Source organism: Cryptomeria japonica, chromosome 2, assembly GCF_030272615.1.
Source record: "Cryptomeria japonica chromosome 2, Sugi_1.0, whole genome shotgun sequence".
Classification (NCBI taxonomy): domain Eukaryota; kingdom Viridiplantae; phylum Streptophyta; class Pinopsida; order Cupressales; family Cupressaceae; genus Cryptomeria; species Cryptomeria japonica.
This window is the reverse complement of record NC_081406.1, coordinates 243084344-243106150: the sequence shown is the minus strand read 5'-3', so window position 1 is coordinate 243106150 and position 21807 is coordinate 243084344. Positions and strand designations below refer to the sequence as shown.

General features: G+C 34.5%; 3 non-coding genes across 3 annotated transcripts; all 3 read left to right on the top strand.

The window, feature by feature from the left end:
* The first annotated feature begins 20984 nt into the window (after positions 1-20984).
* LOC131063300 (small nucleolar RNA snoR27) lies at positions 20985-21070 on the top strand. The gene has a single exon (XR_009111046.1). It is a non-coding gene; the product is annotated as a small nucleolar RNA snoR27 (small nucleolar RNA).
* Positions 21071-21240: 170 nt separating this feature from the next.
* Positions 21241-21341, top strand: LOC131063299 (small nucleolar RNA snR60/Z15/Z230/Z193/J17). The gene has a single exon (XR_009111045.2). It is a non-coding gene; the product is annotated as a small nucleolar RNA snR60/Z15/Z230/Z193/J17 (small nucleolar RNA).
* A 152-nt stretch (positions 21342-21493) lies between these two features.
* LOC131063298 (small nucleolar RNA snR60/Z15/Z230/Z193/J17) lies at positions 21494-21594 on the top strand. The gene has a single exon (XR_009111044.1). It is a non-coding gene; the product is annotated as a small nucleolar RNA snR60/Z15/Z230/Z193/J17 (small nucleolar RNA).
* Positions 21595-21807: the final 213 nt, after the last annotated feature.

Sequence of the window (21807 nt, the reverse complement as noted above, 5' to 3'; positions counted from 1 at the left end):
TAAGTACTATCGAGGTATTCAATGATATCATCTTGGATTGAGTTTTCTCTCACACGAGTGAAGGAATCAAGTCCCTTTCTAGTTGTACATTGATAGTTGTACAATGCATTTATGAAATGGCAAGGTGGAATTTTAAATGTGAAGGATTTATTTATCATTGTTTGCAAGATGGTGTCTAGTTGAAGCTATGGGTGGTGGAGAAATATTAAGGTAAAGGGTGGCAAACTACATATACCATGGAAGAGACCTTCTCTCTCATCACCCCAAGACAACAAATCACTTTTATGGGGTGAATTTCTAAGAAAAGGTTGAGGGGACTATTTAAATATGGTGAAGATAACTTTTTATAGATTTTGGAGGTTATTTTCAGTGAGGAGTTCTTGATATGGCACACAGGTAAAGAACCAACATCAACATTGTTTCAATGTTGGTGGCATGGGGACTTGAAGTGGGGAAGAAATAATAAGTGGAGTGGGTGGTGAAAGGCTTTGTAGAGGAGGAGTGGTTGTATGGGTTATAGTCAGTGCTTGGACAGGCGATGGCAGGCGCTGGTTTTCTTCCTATGGAGGAAGAGCATTCTGTAAAGGAGGCACAACAACAATTGATGCCCTTTACTCAATGGTTGAAAGGGATGAACTAGGATGAGCAGAGGGTAGAAGCCTATATTAGGTGGGAATCCCTTAAATTCTTCGTCCATTAAAAGGATCTTGAGTGCAAGAAAGGGAAGAAAAGTGTGAAAACAAAGAAGAATACAAAGTCAAGGTTTGAGCTTAATGATTACTAGAACAATGGGTTGTTGAAAGTTGTGAGGAAAATTATAAAAATTAGTTTATTTGGAATGTTTTTGTTTATTTCTATTTAAAAAAAAACCTTTGCTATAATATGGGATGGCCCTGGATATTCGAAGTAAAAGGTTTTTGTATAAATGTAGTTGCTTGATGGTGTTAGATGGCTAGTATTTATATGGTACTGTATTATGGTAGTGGGCGAGTAGTAGTTTTAGTCAGTATCTCAGGGATGAATTATGCATTTTCTATATGTAAATTTGGACTTTGATGGCACTCTGGACATGGAAGATGTAATTTTTTTGAAATATCAATAAAAAACTCAATATTACTAATCCAAAAAAAAAATTATCCTGTTTTTCATTATATTTTAATTGTGTTGTTTAATAATTATGTGGAGAGGTGTATTACACTCACATAATGAATTGAAGAACTTTTTGTCGATATAAACTCCATGTGATGTAAATTGACACCCATCTGCTTTTTATAAAATTAGTTTTTTTATTTTTAAATTGTAAATATTTTATTAATATTAAAAAAACTCTTGTATTATTTTATTAATATTTAGAAAATTGTTATATTAAAAAGCATAAGAATGATATGGATAAATATATCCTTTCAAAAAAATGGAATTTTCTTTAAAATATTAAATAATAAATTGTCATTTAATGGATAAGGATATCCATGCGATTTAAAGTGATGACTATCTTCTTTTTATATATAAATAATTTAAACCATCTATTTATTTGAATTCACATTTCTAATTTTTAAATTGTAAATATTTTATCAATATTAAAAAACTATGTTATATTGTTTTATCAATATTAAAAAACTTATGTTATATTTAAAAAACATAAGAATGGTATGGATATTTAGATATCCTTCCAAAGGAATGGAATTTTCTTTAAATTATCTGTAATGGATAGAAATATGGTTCACAAGTTTATGCATGCAAACTAGGAACTAAACCTATTTCACAATTATTACATTACAAAGGAGACAAATCGACACTCCAAATCCACCCCACTGCCTACTAATTATTCTAAGTTTGGTGAGTCTTCCTCGAAGACGACAAAGTAGAAGTCGAGTGAGCCTTGTAGTTTTTGAGGCAATGAGAGACATTCAATCACCAAGTGTTGGAAGAGACTAGAGGCTTTAGAGGAGGCCATGTAACAACATCACATTTTAACCCCTAAGTCTTCTTCATCACACTCAAGCAAATATCAAGCTCCTTTTGCATAGGCCTTGAATACAAACAATACTTGGATACTTGATTCTAGTGCTTCTCACCGTATGACACACTTCAGGATCTAGTTAATTCTCTTTTAGATTATAGCACTACATAGATTGCAATGGGGGATTCTAAGTAGATTTCAGTTGTTGGTTTAGGCCTTGTTCAACTTGAGGATGATTTTCTTCAGAATTTGCTTGTTGTTTCTGACATCTCCACCAACCTTCTCTGTGTATAAAATCTATCATTTTGAGATGGGGAAATCAGTTGAGTTCATACCACATGATGTGATTATTAGAGACCTCCATGATCCTGATGTTATTGTGGCTACTGGGAGAGTTGATCTTGCATCTTGGTTATGCCAATTTGATGTTTTTGAGAGTCCAATGCCTATTGGTTCTTCCTTCATAGCTCATGCAAACTCAGTGAGTAAGCTTTAGCATGAACGATTTGATCTTGTCAACTGCATGTATCTACAATAGATGAGAACTCAATTATTGGTGCTTGGTATACCTAGGATTTTTTGCACAAATGGTGTATGTTAAGATTGTGTGCTTGGAAGGAACCACCAAGATTGTTTTCTTTTAGGTAGAGCCCACTCTGTTAAGGTACTTATTGATCCCTAAAAGGCTTGTACCATAGTAAGGGCGGTCCTAATGTTTCATAAATGTGGGACCTAGGATTGATTGTATTTTTTGAAACAATCTCCGAGATTTTAGAAGTCAACTCTTCATCATTTAGAGAGATGGAATAGGGAAAGGAGAAAGACACGAAAAACAACTTAACTAAGGTGATACACCATTGCAAAGATTTTACAACACTTTAAAAAACCCTTTTGTGAAAATCATAAGGAAAAATTAGTTATTAGGAATGAGCACATAACACCACAACCTTTCATTGTTTGGAGGATAATGAAATTCACAAAGTGACACGAACACAAGGCATAACATTCAAATTCCCCCATGGGAGGCACTTGCCAAGGCTCAATAAAAACATACAAATCCTTTGATATTTTCACGACAATTAACCATTCTTCATCTTTGTTCCATGAGATCATAATCTAGTTCCTAATTAGACAAAAATGGAAGAGTAAAAGATCTTACATAATCCATAATTCACAGATTAACCATGAAATAGAAAAGCCAAAATGAGTTTATAGCAACCGCTTTCAAATCAAAACGACATAGAGCATTATAGCTTAAATAAAACAACCAAAAGGCAAACAAAAACACAAGCTCATGCCTTACCTAAGAAAAAAACATGCTAATGTTAGATCACAAATGCTAAACTTTAAAATATTTGTATTCTTTTTAAGAAAGGGAATTACGAAAATTCTTGATTACAGAGTGTTCCCTTTTTAGTGTCCTCTAGTGAAAAAAAATGGTCTTATCATAGGGATGTCGATAATGTCGATAGGCTTTTAAATAATTCCTTTCCCTGACTAGAAATGATTTTCTCAACTAATATCTCTTGTGCATATTCATTGTGTGTCCATCTTATCATGGTGACAGTTTGCGTTGGAGATCCAAAATCACTTCCTTTAATCGCATGTGCATGGCATGGGCTCCATCTAGATTTACCATGACATGATTGAGATGATTATGGAATTGATTGAACTTCTATTTTTTTTTTTTTTAATGTCTTTTTATTGACTTAAATCAAGATGTGTCTATTATTTGGACACCTTTTCAAATCAATAACACACTTTTTTCCTTGAATGGGCTTGAAAATCTTTAGAATCTCACATTGGCGACAAGTGGCTTGTTCACTATGAATATATCTTGCAACACTCTTTGTACACACCTTGGACAAGTGGCGTGCTAACAAGAATTCTTGGAAGTATTATTCCTTGATTGCTTTGGTGTTTTGTGATACCTCCACGTGAAAGGTTTCGTAGTGAAGCTTCTTCTAATCCAAGAAACCTTTGAGGAGGGTGTGAGAACCCTACATGGTAGCTAGGCAAAAACTAACACAAATGGAAAGGTCTTCTTTACGGAAGGAACAAGATGTTACCACATGATGTAATCGTGAGAGATCCCTTTGGGGTTTGAAGCTCAAGTGTCACGCTTTTGGAGCTAAATAAAAGAGAACATTGTGAAACCATAACTGAAATCAAATTGGAGCTTAGCCCAATCTACCTGTATTAGAGAATATATAGCTTTTGGCAACTGACAAGGGATATTTACCTATGGAGGAAGAACCCAAAAACTTTGGTTTGCATTGAAAATTTGAAATATCTTTATTGACTCATTATAGATTTCTTAGATTAGTTGTCTGTGATGATTTGGGAAGGACTACTTGATGAAGAATGTGTCTTAGTATTAGCCTTCTTCTCCTATTTTAGAGCATTGTGCAACCAAGGCCTAGGAAGATAAATCAAAAAATGAATACTGTTGGGACAATAAAACCTTCTCTTGTGTCTACCACTCATAAAATACCTCAAAAGAGGGAAAAGTAAAGGTTTGTACCCATAGAATCCATGAGGGCATAAAATGTAGAAGCAGAGACATGGAAAGGCCCTCTGAGCTTAGCCAAGATCAAGTAGGCACACTCTTTATCAGATTCCTCCTTTCAACAAGGATATGAGTGATTTGAACTTCTCCATAAAGTTCTCAATAGTAGGAAAATAATCAAGTACCAATGTATTCATGTTGGCATTGAAGTTGTCATTGATGTCAACATGTGTGTGTGCAGGGTTGATCTGATGAGAAGAAGTTGCAGAAGAGACTACCGTGTTTCCATTGATGTCAACTATGTCATATAGTTGCAAGTTGCAGAAGAATTGAGATGCACAAAAAGTTGATCTCGTGCATTGCAGAGGTGTAAACTTTGTGGTTTCATGTTCTACAGGTGCATCACAATGTGTTTGATCCATGGCCATTGGTGTGTACAAGTTGCAGAGGTAAAAAATGCAATAATCCTATGTTTGACAGTGTATCGGCAAGACCCCTGAGTTGTTTAGCCGATTTGAGCAGAGAAATCCTTATTTGACAATGTATCGGTGAGACCCTTGTGTTTTCTTGTTGATCTGTGTTGTGCAGGAGATGTTCGTATCAGTGATTTGATCGGCGTAACTCTGGCCAATGAGAGGCTAAGGATTGTGTCGGGGTTAGAACATGTGGTCGGTGTGACTCTGATTGATGACGAATCAAAGAATGTTATCGAGATGACACTGGGTCTCAGAATGTATCATAACGATTTGGAGATGTTAAGTCAATGGGGTGTTATTGGCGTAAGTTAGGTCAATGTTGGATCATGTTGAGAAAAATGAACCTGCATTGATATCAGCAAGAGACATACTTATAGGTAGATGGTCATCATTGCATCGACGTGAGGACCTACGTTGGTGTGAGCAAAGGGGAGTTGTTCCGATTTCATGTGTCATGCCAACACATATTCACAGGTGGTGATCTATCGGGATGAGTCAGGATGATGTCGCTTGACCAATTGAGAAAAGACTATCGGCGTAACTCATGGCGATGAGTTGAGTTTTGAGGTGACCGAATGGAGTATTTGATCGGTAAGAGTTTGGCTAATGATTTCTTGCATTGACAAGGGTCACATTATCAGAGTGAAATCTTGGAGTCAGTTTGTAAGTGAAAGTCACACCGACAAGGAACATGAGTGATGACATCGAGATGTGTTTGCCTGACGTGCACAACGAATGGAACCAAAGGCATCAATAGGCTATCAACAAGTGTCTAACCGATGAACTGTCATCGAAATGAGTTGTAAAAGTAGAATGAGATGTGAGAGGTCTGCTCGACAATGTAAGTCATGTCGACAAGAGGGACATGCTTGGATATCAAAATGAGTCATCCCGACACATATAACACAACAGGCCGAGTAGAGTGTTACATCGGGTGGAGTCACCCCGATGTGTGTATGTCGTCAAGAAGATCAACGTGACCTTGAGCCATCAGGATGAAATAAAAAAGACAGGTTGACTGTGTTAGACACCCCGACAAAGAAGAACATGAAGTACATCAGCAAGAGAAAGTTTTGTCTACCTGATACGGTGAACAAACAAGAGTCTTCATTGATAAGACTTGTTCAAATCAGATAGATATGTGTGGTACCATCCTGATCACACGAGTTAGCCCGATAAGAGTAAAGATGCGACATCAGTGTGATTGCTCCCGATGAGATATTGTCGGTCGATGGACTTCATGTGTGCAGATCAGTAAGACAGTTGTCGATATGGTTTTTGTAGGATGACCAAAGAGATTGGTTTGACTCATACCAATAGGCTTTTGTCAAAGGAATCATAGAGATCCTATTCTATGGCATGACCTTGGTGATCTATGCTCGATAGTTGTGCTCATACTGATGGATCCAACCTGGTGACCATCAAAGTGACTCAGTCCGACAAGATAGAACGAGATATGTGGTTGTCGGCCAGACAAGATCAAATTGGGAATAAACATTTGATGCCAGTCCGACCATATGAGTCAACCTGATAACAAATAAGAAATGACATCGGTATGACTCTTAGCTATGAACATGAGGAAAGTGGAATCTAAGAGACATTGGGGATTGGAGAGAGTTTCCCTAATAGGCATGTCATCCAGTGCATATGGTTATCAGGAAAATCAACATGAGTGTTTGTTGTTAGCCCGATGTGTATCCACATAGCAGGTCATCATGCAACATGATAGTCCACATGGCTATTGACCAAGTTTGACCCGACGACATGACGTGCATAGGGCGAATTTGAGGCCACTTGACTAAAAGTATGACTGAATTTGCAGCCATGTTTGTGAGCCGACAGATGCAGTGGTCCACATGGCGGTTGACCTGTCTTGACCAAATGACCTGGATGTTGAATGTGATGACATGTGTACTCCAGGTGGTCGAACATAAATGATGAAATGTTGAACAAGATGCTGGTGGTTAAATGAGGCTACTATTGATCCAAACAGGGCAAGTAGTTGGAGAATTCATTTATGGCGGATCAGTTGTAGACTGGTGTGCGGCTCGAGATGATTGACAAGCAGGTTATTAGATCTTATGGGCAAGTAAAATTGATGGTGTACAGAGCTGGTCGAACAGAGAAAAAGTTAATGAGACTTAACAAGTGGCAGAGCTGAGAGAGTGTGGTCTAACATTCTGGCTGAAGTGTTTGATGATGTGGCACATGGAACCACCACAATGACAATTGTGATCAAGGATTCCTAGTTGCATCCAACATATCAACTGTCCACATTAGAAGTCAGAAAGGATTACAGATTGGTGCGTCTAGGAACTTGAGTTGTTTATTGGCAGAAGGCAAACTGACTGAAAAGGATAGTGAGAGAAGCAAGGTCGAGGTGGAGAAAAGAAGAAAGACAAGCAGGAATTGTGAAAAACGAGAGTGTTAGGACTGAGGTAGAGGGGAAGAAAACTTAGTGCAGAACAAAGAGTAGAAAGCTGAGTGAAAAGGCAAATAGAAAGTTGAAGAGAAGAGAGAGTGAAGCATGGTTGAAGGGGGGAGGAGTGTGTGTAGAACAAAGAGTGAGAGATAGAGTGTAACATAGACAAGTGACTAGAATAGTGCAGAGAAGACAAATAGCTGAGAATAGAGAAGAAGAGATCAGAGAGAGTAGAACAACAAGGTGTTGCAAAACCTCATTTGTAACAAGGTATCTAATTTGTATTTGAAATATATAACATTGTAATCATTTGAGTGGGTGCTCAGAGATAAGAGTTGGCGCTCCTTGGGTTGGTGCCCTAAATATTATAATTTATTTTACCTGTGAGGTTGGATTGGAGTAGTAGACTCCAACAACATTTCTCACCGAGGTTTCTCCCCACTATGGGTTTTCCTCGTATGCTCTTGTGTTATGTGTTGCTTCGTATGTGTTTGATGCTTCTGCTCATAGCTTTATGATTGTTTTTATTAAAGATTTGATATTTTAGATAACTCAAGTTTTTATTGATCATCACCCCCACCCCCCCCCCCCCCCCCCCCCCCGCTTAGTGGTCCATTGTGTTCCTTCAATTCAACTCCATCTCGAGTTGCATTTTCCTAAACTCATTAACCTCCCCAAAAAGATCCTTGAACTTAGTCCAAATGGCCCATGGAGTAGTGCAAGACTCAAGGTGAAGCATGAAACTTTCAAAAACATGTATGGTAATCAATGTCATAGCCCCATCCATATTGTTTCTATGTTGTAAAACCTCAAAAGCAAACTTCAAGGTTGATTGAGTCTCATCCAAAGTAGACCACAAACAGCTAGACACGAGCAATCTAGTCATCTGATCCTTCCAGGTTTGATAATTATGAGGTCCGAGTGGAACAACAAAGTTTGTTATACGGCTAAGATGTGAAGAGGATCTAAAAAAGATAAACAGACCCCCCACAACAATAAAACACAAGTCATAGTGCAATCAAAATGACGAGGAAGCTTAAAAACAAGAAACCAGTTCATTAAAAAATACTAAGAACCTAAGTAAATATATAAAAAGATTTGTGCAAATCAAGATAGTGGACTATAATATCTTTCTAATGATATGCAAAAGTTAAAAACAAAGTTCATTTGCCCAATATATGGCCCCAAAAGTGAATAAAAAGGGTTGAATTCAATAGATTGTAGTAGTCAACAAGAGAAAAACTATATAAAAACCACTTGTAGATATGAGTAGCCCTTTTGAACCAGCTTTGCAATGGTATATGGAAGTCAAAAAATGGACATTGTATGGCGAAGACATACCCAATTTCGTAAAAAAATTCTAATAAGCCAAAAAAAGCTCCTTTGGGTGCTAAAAAAACTAGGTTGTTGGTCACGCGTGAGCTAGGGGGTTGTAGGTGAATTAGTAATAGATGAGTGACGAGAAACACTTGAGCGGTGTTGGGTGGTGTTGCATTGATGGAGGTGGCACGATAGTGACAATAGGTAGTGCTTCACCGAGGAGAGATGGGGGTCTTGGCAATAGAGCAGAACTAGTTGGCAGAGCAGTGGGGGTCTAGGGAGCGGACAATTAAGTGATTGGTTGACAGTCAATGGGAAGTGGTAGGTGATGTGGGTAGTGTCAATGTTGGGGTCGTCAATAAATGACAGCAGTTGTTGGAGGCTAAAAACAACAACTGAAGGCATGAACTTGACAGGTTACAACTAGTGTGACGAAGGGACGCCAAGAAAGGAACTTGACGAGAAGGGTACAATCTTGTAGTGTAAGGGACGCACCTTCTCAGTGAGCCAATTAAAAATGCAGCGTCGCCTTTACCAAAAAATCCACCCTCTTCAAAAAAATAAATTTTTGAGTTGCAAAAAAATTGTGCTGATTTTTTTTACTTGACCATGCAATTTTCTTTCTCACACCTACTTGTACATACAGAGGTACGATTTGTATGGAAATTCATGTAGTAGATTTTTTATTTTTTTTCAAAGTTTAACTTCTCCAATTTTAGCTTTTTGGCCACTTCAGCGTAATGACGAGGTCCATTTCGCCCCAAACAAACCATAAATTTTGTTGACATCCAAAACTCGCCTTGAAAAATGTCTCCTAGTCTAGATCAACACAAAATTATAATTTTGACCTTGCAACACTTCTTAGAAACAAAACCCTCAAAGCTTGAGAAGAGGTTTGCTAAATCTGAGCTGTGATACCATGTTGAATTATGAAACGCAAGCACTTGCAAGATCAAATGACAAATGAATAACACCTTCCACAAATGAGAGAAACAAAACAAAGCTATATTCCTCAAAAGCAAATATTGCAAAATAAATTATAATTGTATAATGATGTGCTTATTAATAAAGCACAAAGATGCCCTAAACTAAATTGAGGACAACTAAAGTGCAAGCATGAGGAGCTAAAAAAGGCTCAACTCTAGCTAAACTAGATGCACAACTAAGAGAACTTAAACAACTAGAAGTTCAACTAAGTGAACTTAAGCATAAAAAAGAATAACTAGTTGTTAAAATGATCTAACATGTAGTAGAGTCTTAGATAGTCACTGTAGATGGGGAAAGTGATAGGAAATATAAAAGTTAATTTAAAATATAGGTTTATAGCATTTGAAGGAGAAGTGGATCACAACTTGTGTATATATCTTAGTTGTGGTTATGGTCTTAGTGATATGTCTAATTGTAATTGTATTAAGATATAAAACAATGCAAAAGAAGGAAACATTTTGAGTTGGAGAGAGGAGTATATTGTTAAGGTATGCAAAATAAGTAGCTTAAGAATTTAGAGTGTGTAGATTTTGAAGTTTGGAAGTCATGTTATCTTCTTATTTTAGCCATTGGACTTGACTGAGTTGTGCCTTTACATTTGAGTTGTTGTTAATTAAATCATAGTTTATAAACTATTTGATTTTATATTGTAAGTTGTATTTTCCAGTCTTTCTCAATGGACTATATAATATTTATGTCTTGGTAGAGTCGAAATTTTTTGATTGCTCCTTCTATATAGCACACAACAAGTTGGCATTTGCTAAAATCTTGAAAAAAATTAATCATCTTGAGAAAATAAATGGTGCTAATTATTTAGTATTATGAGATATTTGAAGATATCAATTTTGTTTGAATTTGGTTGATCTCTCTATGTGACAACTTTTTCATGTTAAATGCACACCAATGAATAGTGAAACAACACATTTGTTAGGGTTGACATAAAAAAAATCATTGTTTTGAAATTGGATATCTCTCATCATATGTTGCATAGATTTCTTTAAAATATAGGCAGATAATATATGTATGCTAGTATTAGAATAAGCATCAATTCGAGCTCATAACCGTAATATAAATTTATTGCAATGATTTAATTAACAACAAATAATTTAACGGTTCTATATATTCTCCCTTACACTAGGGGAGAGGGGTTGATATGTGTGTACCCAAACTTCCAAGGTCCATGTGGAGTGCCAGGTGGAACTTGGAATTATTATTTTTTATCTTGCCACATAAGAAATCTAACTTGGAATTTTAAAAAAACCTTTATTTTTAATGTTTTGCCTATATGCCATGTGTAAAAAGATCATTTGGCGAAGGTGTCAAAAGATTTCCAATTTGGTGTGGTGACCTATATGTGCATGAGCCCACCTTTACAAGTTGTGTGACATAATGTTTGAAGTGGACCTTAGCGCCATGTGGCATGTCTCCACTCTGCCACCCTAAACTCCCACTTGCTCTCATTTATCACCCACTATCACTCTACACTCTTCCTTGTAGGGATATTAACTTTGCGTCCCTTCCCCTTACATCCATCACATTCTGCGTAAATCTCAAGCATTACTTCATTGAATGCTCTTTCTCCCTTGCAAATTAAGCTAACTTTGGGTCCTTTCATTCCCACGTCTTCTTGAATCTTCAATACATTAGGCACCAAAAGGTGTTTGTTTGCGTTCTCTGCACGTACAATCTAAGGTTCGAAACATGGTCACCTCGAACATCAGTCTCCCTTACACTTTAGTAATGGCTACACCTCGGAACTTTGACAACATGGCTCCATTCCCTCCCAACAAGTAAATGGAATTGCATTTAATCACTGGTTTGCATCGTTTGGATTTTTTTGTCATATGCTTCCCTTGTCGTTTGGTTTGTATTTACTTCCCTTTGTCATTGGTTTGCATGTATAGGCGAGGAGCTTCCATGGTTGGCTAGCATGTGCATCTCCAATATTTCGACAATTTGTATTTGACCCAAGTGAGGTTTTGAACCTCACTAAGGCACACCAATCTCCTGCGATGCAATGCTTATCTCATTTTCAAAATTATTTTTTGATGTTTTATGTTTTTATGCAAATTATAACTATGATGTTCTCTAACTTCGTGGGTGCTTGTCTAATATATTTTTTTTGTGGTTACTGAGGTTTGACCATGGTGTGCTTTTGGGTTGACCTTGTAAATTGGGTGTTTATGAACACTAAAAAATATGTGTTTATAAACACATTACATTCTATGAGGAAATGATGTCTTCTATTCAAGCATCATTGTCAGTAAAATGTGTTTTCAATTATGTAAGGCATTTTGTGTAATGTTATTTAAATGAGCTAAGGCCAATGGAATGGGTTCTCTGTTCATAATGCTAGTTAAGCAAAATTTTCATAAGGTTTACAACCATTTTCAAATCTTGTATTTGCAGCTATCCGTCATTAACATTAATGAAGGGTTAACGTGAATTATTTCATACAAATAAACTATTTAAAACGTGAGGTATAAAATTAATGAATATAACTATACAAAAACAGTTAAAGGTTTACAACATTACAAATAAATTTAGGGTTATACCTAGAACTTAGGGGTTTGTGAGAGTTTTCTTCTATTATAGTTTTATGTTCTTCATTTTAATTTGTCTTCTTCAATTTAGCCAAATTCAAACACTTTGCATTCGTTCAGTCTACTAATTATTACAAGTTGACATTTTATTAGTATGTCCACACTCTTGAATTCTTCGATCTCGTAATTACCTAAATCATGTCCATTAAAATATTGTAGTCACACATAATTATATGTTTATTGTGACTAACTATTATCAATTACTTTCTTTACATTGCTTCATCATTTCGTTGACAAGAATTTTGATGATTTGTTTGGTGTCATACTTAGCCTAATTGGTCATTTACTTTTACCGTGATATAATATATCACACTATATATCCACATATATACAAATTTATCTCAAAATGTGTAAGTAAATATCTAAATATACATAATTTTACATATATTATTTATTCATTTGTTTTTATTTGTCAATTTTAGTGGGAATGAATGTTACTTTGTTTTCATCTCATTATTAGCCTAATTATCTCTTCAATTTCTATTTCATAGTCACTATTTAACCCCTTTGCATTAATTAGACCTGCATTACAGTCATAGGTTTGCACTCATTTACCAAGTCATAAAAGAGATGATAGTTCAATTTGATAATTAAACAATGTTGGTTTTTTCAGTCTTTTAACTAGCTAAATTTTATTTTTACTCAAATAACAAGTTAGAAAAAATGTACTTCAATCTATCTCATTGTATTTCATCCCTTATTTCTATTTGTTCTAAGTATGAGTTGATATGTTTATAGTTTTAGTTTGTTATAATTTGTTCTTAATTTTCACACCTTCTACATGTCTATAATCATATATATGTATATGTATATGTATTTATGTGTGTGTAATATGTATGTATTTGTGTGTATGCGCGTGCGCACGTCTGTGTGTTATATTAGAAGTTATTAGCGTTGGTTTGTTTAGTTACATAGATAGTAAAATTTGCATTTCAATCAAATAACAAGTCAAAAAAATATGTTTACTTCACTCTATCCTACTGCATTTCATCCCTTCTAACTTGTTCTAAGTAACGGCTAATAGGTTTACAATCTTAGTTTGTTCTAAATTTTCTATTCTTCTCCATTTTTATAGTTATATATATGTATATGTATTTGTGCATGTGTGTGTGTGGGTGTCCAAATGTGTATAAAGATGTCCATATATATATATATAAATATACAAATATTCTTTATTCATTTGTTTTCATTGGTTAAGTTCGGTTAGAAATAATGTTAGATTTTTGGGCACATTGTTAGCCTTGATATCTCTTATTTCAATTATCATGCATGCAATTACAATTTTTCCCTTTGCATTAATTAGACTTTCATTGTAGTCATTAGGTTGCAATCCAGCTTTGCACTCATTTACCAGGTCATAAAAGTGATGTTATTTTAGTCTCATACTTAAATAGTGTTGGTTTGTTCACTCTCATAGCTAGCAACATTTTGCATTTCAATCATACTTACCCAGAATCTACCACACTACGATTTCCAAGTCAAATATGAGATTTGTTAAAATCTTACTTACAATGTAAATGTTGTTCCCACTTTGCTGTGTGTGTGTATGTGTTTATTGTGTACATGTGAATACAATTTGTAAATGTTTTGTTGCACATATAAGTCTTTATTGTCATTGATGTCAAATCTATGTGCAGACACTTAAAAATAATTATTTTAATTATTTTTAATTCCTCGCATAATTAATTAATTAATTATGTTAATTCAAATTCCTCTCAATATTAATTAAATATAATTAATATTGTCACTATAGCATATGATTGATTTATTTAATAAATCAATCCCTTTCTTTATTCTTCTAAAAAAATCAAATCCTCACAAATCTTCCTCTTAGCTAATTAATTTCAATTAATTAGTTAACCTACATGATTCCTACAAATCATCTTCTTAATTCATTCTTCTAGAAACTCCCTAAACTCACTTAACATTATTCTTCTAATTTTTTATTCCCTCCACTCATTCTCTCTCTTAGTCAAATTCTCCTACAAATATTAATCCCACCTAACATTTCCTCTAATCCCCCTCCTAAAGAGTCGTTAATGGTTAATCATCATGATTAGTCACAAAGTCAACTCTTTGTCCTTTTCATCCAGCCACTAGCTTTAAATGCTCTTTTCTTAGGTGAATGTAAGATTTTCAAAATCACACATTCCTCTAGGCATCCCCTCTCCCAAGGAATTTTTAATTCCTTTTTATTCCTCCAATCCCTATGATATCCTTTTTGGAGAATTTTTAATTCCTCCAATGCATCTTGTGGAGTGTGGAGATACGAAATGCCTTTAAGGCATAATTCTTGGTCTCCACACCCTCTCTTGGACCTTGTGTGAGCTCACAAGTAAATCTTAGCCCTTCATCTTGAATTCATCCTAGCCATCCGTTTTCCTCTCCTCTTCCTATAAAATAGGGCTCCATCCCTTCATTCAAAATATCTTGAAATCCAGTAAGTTTATGCTGCCCTTTTGAGCCCAGGAAATCATCTTGGCAACTTGATCATCCCATTCTTATCATTTTTCAAATCCATTCCATTTGTGCACAACATTGGAGAGCCATCCACATCCAGCAATCAAAGGAGCACATCAAGTGGAGCATTATCAAGGGGCGCCTTCACTTCATCAAGCTCAATCCGAAGGAGAAGGTAAAATAGCAAGGTGAAATGGTCTTTTAATGATATTTTAGCATTCTGCATGTTTATTTCGTTATGTTTTGATCATTTGACCTTCAAATTTATTTTCCCCTCTTCACTATGAGTTATGGTCCAAGATGTTGGTGTTGCTGGTCCATAAGTGATGCTATATAGAAGTACACAATGAAGAGTATAGTTTGGTAGTTTGTGGCAGTTTATTCTAGTTAAGCCTAAGTTCTTGATGATTGTTTGTATCTGGGTGTTGGTTCGAATGTGGTTTAGATATGAAGATTGATGCACTGTTTTCAAGAATAGATGAATATGCTTTTTGGATGACTAACAATGATGGTATGATGTATTTTAGAAACATTAATGTCTTTTGTTTGGTCTGAAAAATGTGTTTCTAGTCCAGAATATATGTTTGCATAGGATATGTATCAGATGGGTACGATGATTGGAGTAGGTTGATTGTGGCATAATTATCTTAGTTTTCTATTTGAATGAATATTTGTATGTGAGTGGTATTTATGTAGTGTTGGTATAGTTTCAGGAGTGTGCAGAGGAACACATTTCTTTCCTCATCTTGCTATTGTCTTGAGGTTATTATGGATTATTTGATATTGTTCCTAACGTGCCATGCTTCTTTAGTAGTGGATCACATATTCTATTTTTGGGTCCAGATTAAGATATTTTGGGTAATATAGTTTGGTATGAACCAACTTATGTGTTTTGGTTTGCGCAGTTGCATGTAGAACCTTTATGAGGTTTATTGGAAGGTGTACCAACTTAGTGTGATTTTTCACGTGTCTTCTTTGTTTTCCACATACAATGTTTTTGGTTGATAATGCATATACGTGTTACACTTTTTGAGCCAACCTAATTTAGAAGTTATTAATATACCGATTGTTCTATAAAGGACAAATCAATTATGTTAAATGATATAGATATGAGTGTGTGAAAATGAAGTGAGAAAATGGATAAATGATGTACACAGAAAGAAAGATATATGATGCAAATGTGATGTGAGTTTGGAGAAAAGTAGAGGTCTGGATATGTTACAGAGTAGAGATGTATCAAACGAGTATTAAGCAATGAATTGTTGTATGTATGTTGGTAGATGTTATTCCCTATACAATTCAAAATTCTTATTCCTATTATTCTGGACAATTGATTTGTATCTTGCACTAAAGAAGTGCTATTTAGTTGTGCAAGTCTCCATTTTGTATCTTGCTTGAGGCAATGTACCTTAGTTTTCAAGTTTGGAGCAGTGAGCTCCTAGGCCTTTGGCCTAAATAATTGTAAAAGTTGTTATACATATTGTGAGTTAAATTCTCACTGTGGTTTTTCCTAGTTTGAGTTTTCCATGTAAAAATCCTGATGTTCTTGTGTGGATGCTTTTGTTGTTTATGTTATTTACTTTCATGCACATTTGTTGAATGGAGATTATTGTTTAAGTGTTATAATTTGTTCAAGTTTCATTTATATGTTGATTCACCCTCTCTTAGCATCCAACATTGTTCAACATGTTTTACTCATATTGGTGTGGTTCCATCTATCATATTGTATTTCATCAGTTTTAGTTTTTTCTTAATTACAGTCACAGGTTAACAGTCTTGGTTTGTTAAACTCTTATGTATTGTTTTCATCCATTTGCTTTAACTTGTCCTTCATATATATGCATGTATGTACATACATACATACATATGCACACACACACACACACACACACACACACACACACATATTTAGACACCTAAAAATGTCTCATGAATCATGTACTAATTGTAGACACATAAAATTGACTAAATTAATATTTAATTAATTATGTCTTTATTGCATGGTTAATTTAATTAATCATATTAGCCTACCATTACATTCAAATTAATTAAATTATATTTAATTAATATCCCCTTTCCACTTCTTTTAGATATTGATTTATTTCAATAAATCAAACTCACCTTTATGGAATATTCCATTTTTGTCCCTAATCCTAATTAGCTAAACTAAGCCATAAAATGATTAGTTTGGGGGTTAGTCAAATCAACATAAAACTAAACCATTAAAAAGCATTATCAAGGAAGATTAAGCATTTACAAACATAATGAGAAAACATGATTAAACCAAAATAACCTCCCTCATGATGCTCCTGATGCCATTAGCTCTTCCTTGTCCTCCTCGTCTCCATGAACCGCATTGCTTTGAGGTTGTCAAATGAAGATTGGGAGATTGAGTGGGGTTAAGTGTGGATTGCTCACACTTGCATAACAAAGTAAGGATATAAGGGTAATGATTTGGGGTATGATAAGGATATTATGGATATGCTTATGATGTCAAGAGGACAACACAAATTTGTAATGATTTATGGATAAAAGGGGAAAGTAATGATGTGATGAAAGTGGATAAAAGGCAGCATGAGGATTCATCAAAAGTAGATTTTTGATTGATGGATAAAGGCTTCAATTTATAGAGTTAGGAGCCTATAAATGGATGGTCAAGATTAAAAGGGGGATCAAGGGCTTAGATTGAAAGGGAATGTGGTCCTAGGTTTGAAGGCTTAGCCTCGTGACAAGTGTCACAAGGAGAAGTGTGTGCAAGGGTAAGTGTGCTCACACATGTGTGAGCAAATCTTGGGAAGTCCAAGAGTCCACTTGTGGAAAGGTGTAAGGGCTAGTGGAAGAGAGTTTATGACACACGGGCCAAAAGGGGAAAGAGTAGGGTGGCTCTATGGGGAAGAGAATCCTCACACATGTGTGAGAACCCCTTGGTCAAAGGTGATGTGGACATATGAAGTGACTTGTGAGTCACATGCGGGTTTGGGTAGATGTGTAGTATTTTTAATTTGAATAAATACTAACATTGGTTAGGCTTTGGATTAATTAGGATAATGAGGGGATTAAATGATAGGTTTGTAGGAATCACTAAATTGGTCCAATTAATCATGGATTAATTTAGCTAATTAGGATTAGGGACAAAAATGGAATATTCCATAAAGGCGAGTTTGATTTATTGAAATAAATCAATATCTGGAAGAAGTGGAAAGGGGATATTAGTTAAATATAATTTAATTAATGTAAAGGTAATGGTAGGCTAATGTGATCAATTAAATTAACCATGCGTTAAAGACATAATTAATTAAATATTAATTTAGTCAATTTTATGTGTCTACACTAATTTACCGTCTTATTTGTTAAATAATTCTTTAATTGTTTCTAAACTAATTCAATCATCACTTTCTACATTACTAATCATTCAATTTCTATCTATTAATCAATTCATCATTAAACCTATCTCAAATATTAATTATTTAATTAATTATGATTAATTTTGTTAATTAAATAATCTTTATTATTTAATTAATCCTATTTCTAATGATTGAATAATTTCATTGAAATTATTTAATTAATTAATTTATTCCTCCTATTCCCCAAATTCAAATTTCAAATAATTTCAACTAATGTCAGTTCCCCTAAAATTACATTTCACCAAATTTGAATTTCAATAAATCTCATGTGCATTTCGCCATTCGAAAATCAAAATTCAAATTCAAATCAAAATGAAAATGAATTTCAATTCAATTTCCTACAACACATGTTGAAAATCAAGGCTGGTTCATCAAATCAGTTAACTCTCCAATCTCCTCTTTTCACTCCAAATCATTTTTTCTGACTAATCAATCAATTCAGTCTTCTCCTCAATCAATCTAGTCAACTGGATAATCAATTCAGTCATCTCCCTAATCAATTCAGTCTACTAATCAATCAAATGAGTTAACAAATCAATCTATATTATTAACAGATCAATCACTTCACTTAACTGATCAATCAAATTCAGTGATCTATCAATCAACACTCCAATTCTATTTCTCACCCCATCTCACCTGAAAATCTATAAAAGTAAGGCTTGTTTCTCAATTTCAATCTAAAATCACTATCTCCAAAATAATTGTGTCAATCATATGCAGGAATCCCAATGCAACACCTGAGAGCCACCTATCACACAATTTGGAGAAGAGCAATGGAAGCCTATTTGGATCAATTGAGGGAGTTTCATTTTATTATTATTTGATATTCAATTGGTTTGTTATTATTTCATTGTCATTTAGGAGTTAATTTTGATTGTAGTAGAGTTTGTGATTCGCTCTTTTATATTTGATTATTTTATGATTAATTTTAACCTTGAAAACAATATACACATACATACATATGTACATATGTACGTACGTACATAGATTTACATACATATATATGAAGGACAAATTAAAGCAACTGGATGAAAAAAAATACGTACAAGAGTTCAAGAAACTAAGATTGTTAACTTATGGTCTTGCAATGAAGAGCAAACTAAAATTAATGAAATACAATATGATAGATGGAACCACACCAAGATGGGTAAAACATTTGCAAATTGCATTCACATACTCAATAAACACATATACACACACAACAAACTGTGAACAACATTTACATAGTGAAAATAATATAAAAAAACATTTCTAGATACACAATATACACATACATGCACAACAAACTACAAACACCATTCACAATGTACAAACAATAAAAATTGTTTACAAATTGCATTTGCATACATAGGATAAACATATACATACACAACAAACTAGGAACTACATCATTTGTATATAAAAAAAGAGAAAATAAAACAAAAGTAAAATTTGGAAAAATTCTAGTCTTCTTCTTCATCCTCTTCTTAGGCCATTGTGTCTTCTTGAGTTCAATGAGTCCAAAACAATTGTAGAATGAAATGATTTCATGTCTATTTGAACTTGAAAAACTTATGATTTGTTGGGTGCTTGTTTTGTATGGCCTCAAAAAATTTATACTGTTTCGAATTTGAAATTTGAATGTTCATTCAATTTGCAAGGCCGATATGTTTTTGCCATTAATTTTTGAGTTGATTAGTTTGGTGGAACACTCCCCTTTGATTTCAATTATTTCTACAAGAAAAACAATGGCCTTATAGCTTGTTTGTGGTGGATTCAAGTGGAAATGTAGGGGATTTGACTAGTAGATGTGTGGTGAAATGACTAATAATTGTGTAGTTCACCTGGACATACAGGATAAAGGGTGGCTATACATTTTAATTTGGCCATGTTTTAGTGGGGAACACATACATATATGATAAAGGGTGGCTATACATTTTTATTTGGTCATGTTTTAGTGGGGAACTGTGGTATTAGGAGATCTATGATATATGTTTGTTGGGATAGAGGTTTTGGATGGACTTTCATGTGGCAGTATCATTTTGGTGTGTACGTGTCTTAGTAGGGTGACTTTTGTACATGGATACATATAGTTTAAACAATGTGCTCAATAATGAACAATGATGATTGTATCAGTAATCATGTTATCACCCTCACTTATTCAACAATTATATATTAAATATATTTTATTATTATATTATATATATATTTCAATCAAATATTAACTAAAATGCGTACATGTAAAAGTTGAGTAAATGCGTACATGTAAAAGTTGATAAATAATTAGATTAAATATTTCTATTTGTTTTGATTAAAAACAACACATGGGTGCTTAATTGCACTAGTGTGACCCCTAACTGCCCCAATTCTACGACACTTTGACCCTAGGCACGTATCCGTCCCTCTCCCCTAGGTTTGTATCGAAACGCAGCAAACTAATTAGCTGTGAGGCCAGCAGCGAACTTTGAATGCTCTCACTTTTTTGTTGCCTCATGTTGCTAGCCCTAACCCTAACCCTAACCCTAACAATATTGTTCTGCGCAAGTCAGATAGATAAACGAGTGCATTGCAGTTCTGAGCAAAGGTCAATGCGGTATTGTGTTATCTGTTTTTCCTGTTGCAATCTGTGTTGTGATTTCTCGCAGCCAGCACTGTCATGCATGATTTACACTAATGCGTATGTTATACATTTCTTTTTATTTTCTATAATTTGTGGGGTTAGAAGGAAGAAAGGCATCAGGGATGATTTCGTTATCCTTGCGCTTTGATTGGAAATTCGTTTCCTATGAAGAAACTACTTACGATGGGCTTTTTCACTGAGATGCCGGCCTTAAAACTTAAATGTTCAGTAGTTTTGATTAAAGTTCCAGTCAATGATGTATCATTTACTGCGTTATCTATCTGTAAATCCAAATGGTTTGAAGACGATCTAATATTACTGAGACTTGGATCACAGTTATCCCCCTCACCATTTGAATGCACCTCATGGTAGATATGAGTGGGCTCAAGGATTTAGGTGTTTGTTTACTTTACTGAATGTGCTTTTTAAATGTTTTTTCATTGTCTTTTTTATGTCTCTTTGAAAGGTTTTTTTGATATATGGACGTGAAAAAATTAATGAATTGGCGAGTGATGCACAGCATAGTTCAGATGAAATGATTGCATTGCAATCTTATGATTATTATCTGCTCAAAGTCTTTCGCTCCTATCTGACGCCAATATTTGTTTTGCATAGATAGTATGACTCTGTTTTAATTGAAGCCCTTGAATTTTCTTGATTTAGGTTTATGGTCTCTTCATTCATTCTCTGACGCCAATATCTTGATGCATAGATAGCATGGCATCGTTTTAATGACCTTCAATTTTTTTGGCAAATTGGCGAGTGATGTACAGCATAGTTCAGATGAAATGGCTGTATAGCAATTTTATGATTATTATCTGCTCAAAGTCTTTCGCTCCTATCTGACGCCAATATTTTTTATGCATAGATAGTATGACTTCGTTTTAATTGAAGCCCTTGAATTTTATTGATTTGGGTTTATGGTCTCTTCATTTATTCTCTTCTGTTTTCCTTTTCAGTTGCCCTTATACCCAATCACAAACTTTGTGCATTCGATTGTGGAATGTTGATTCCACCTAATTTTTTAAAATTATATTTCTTTTTTATATGTTGTCACTCACGATAGT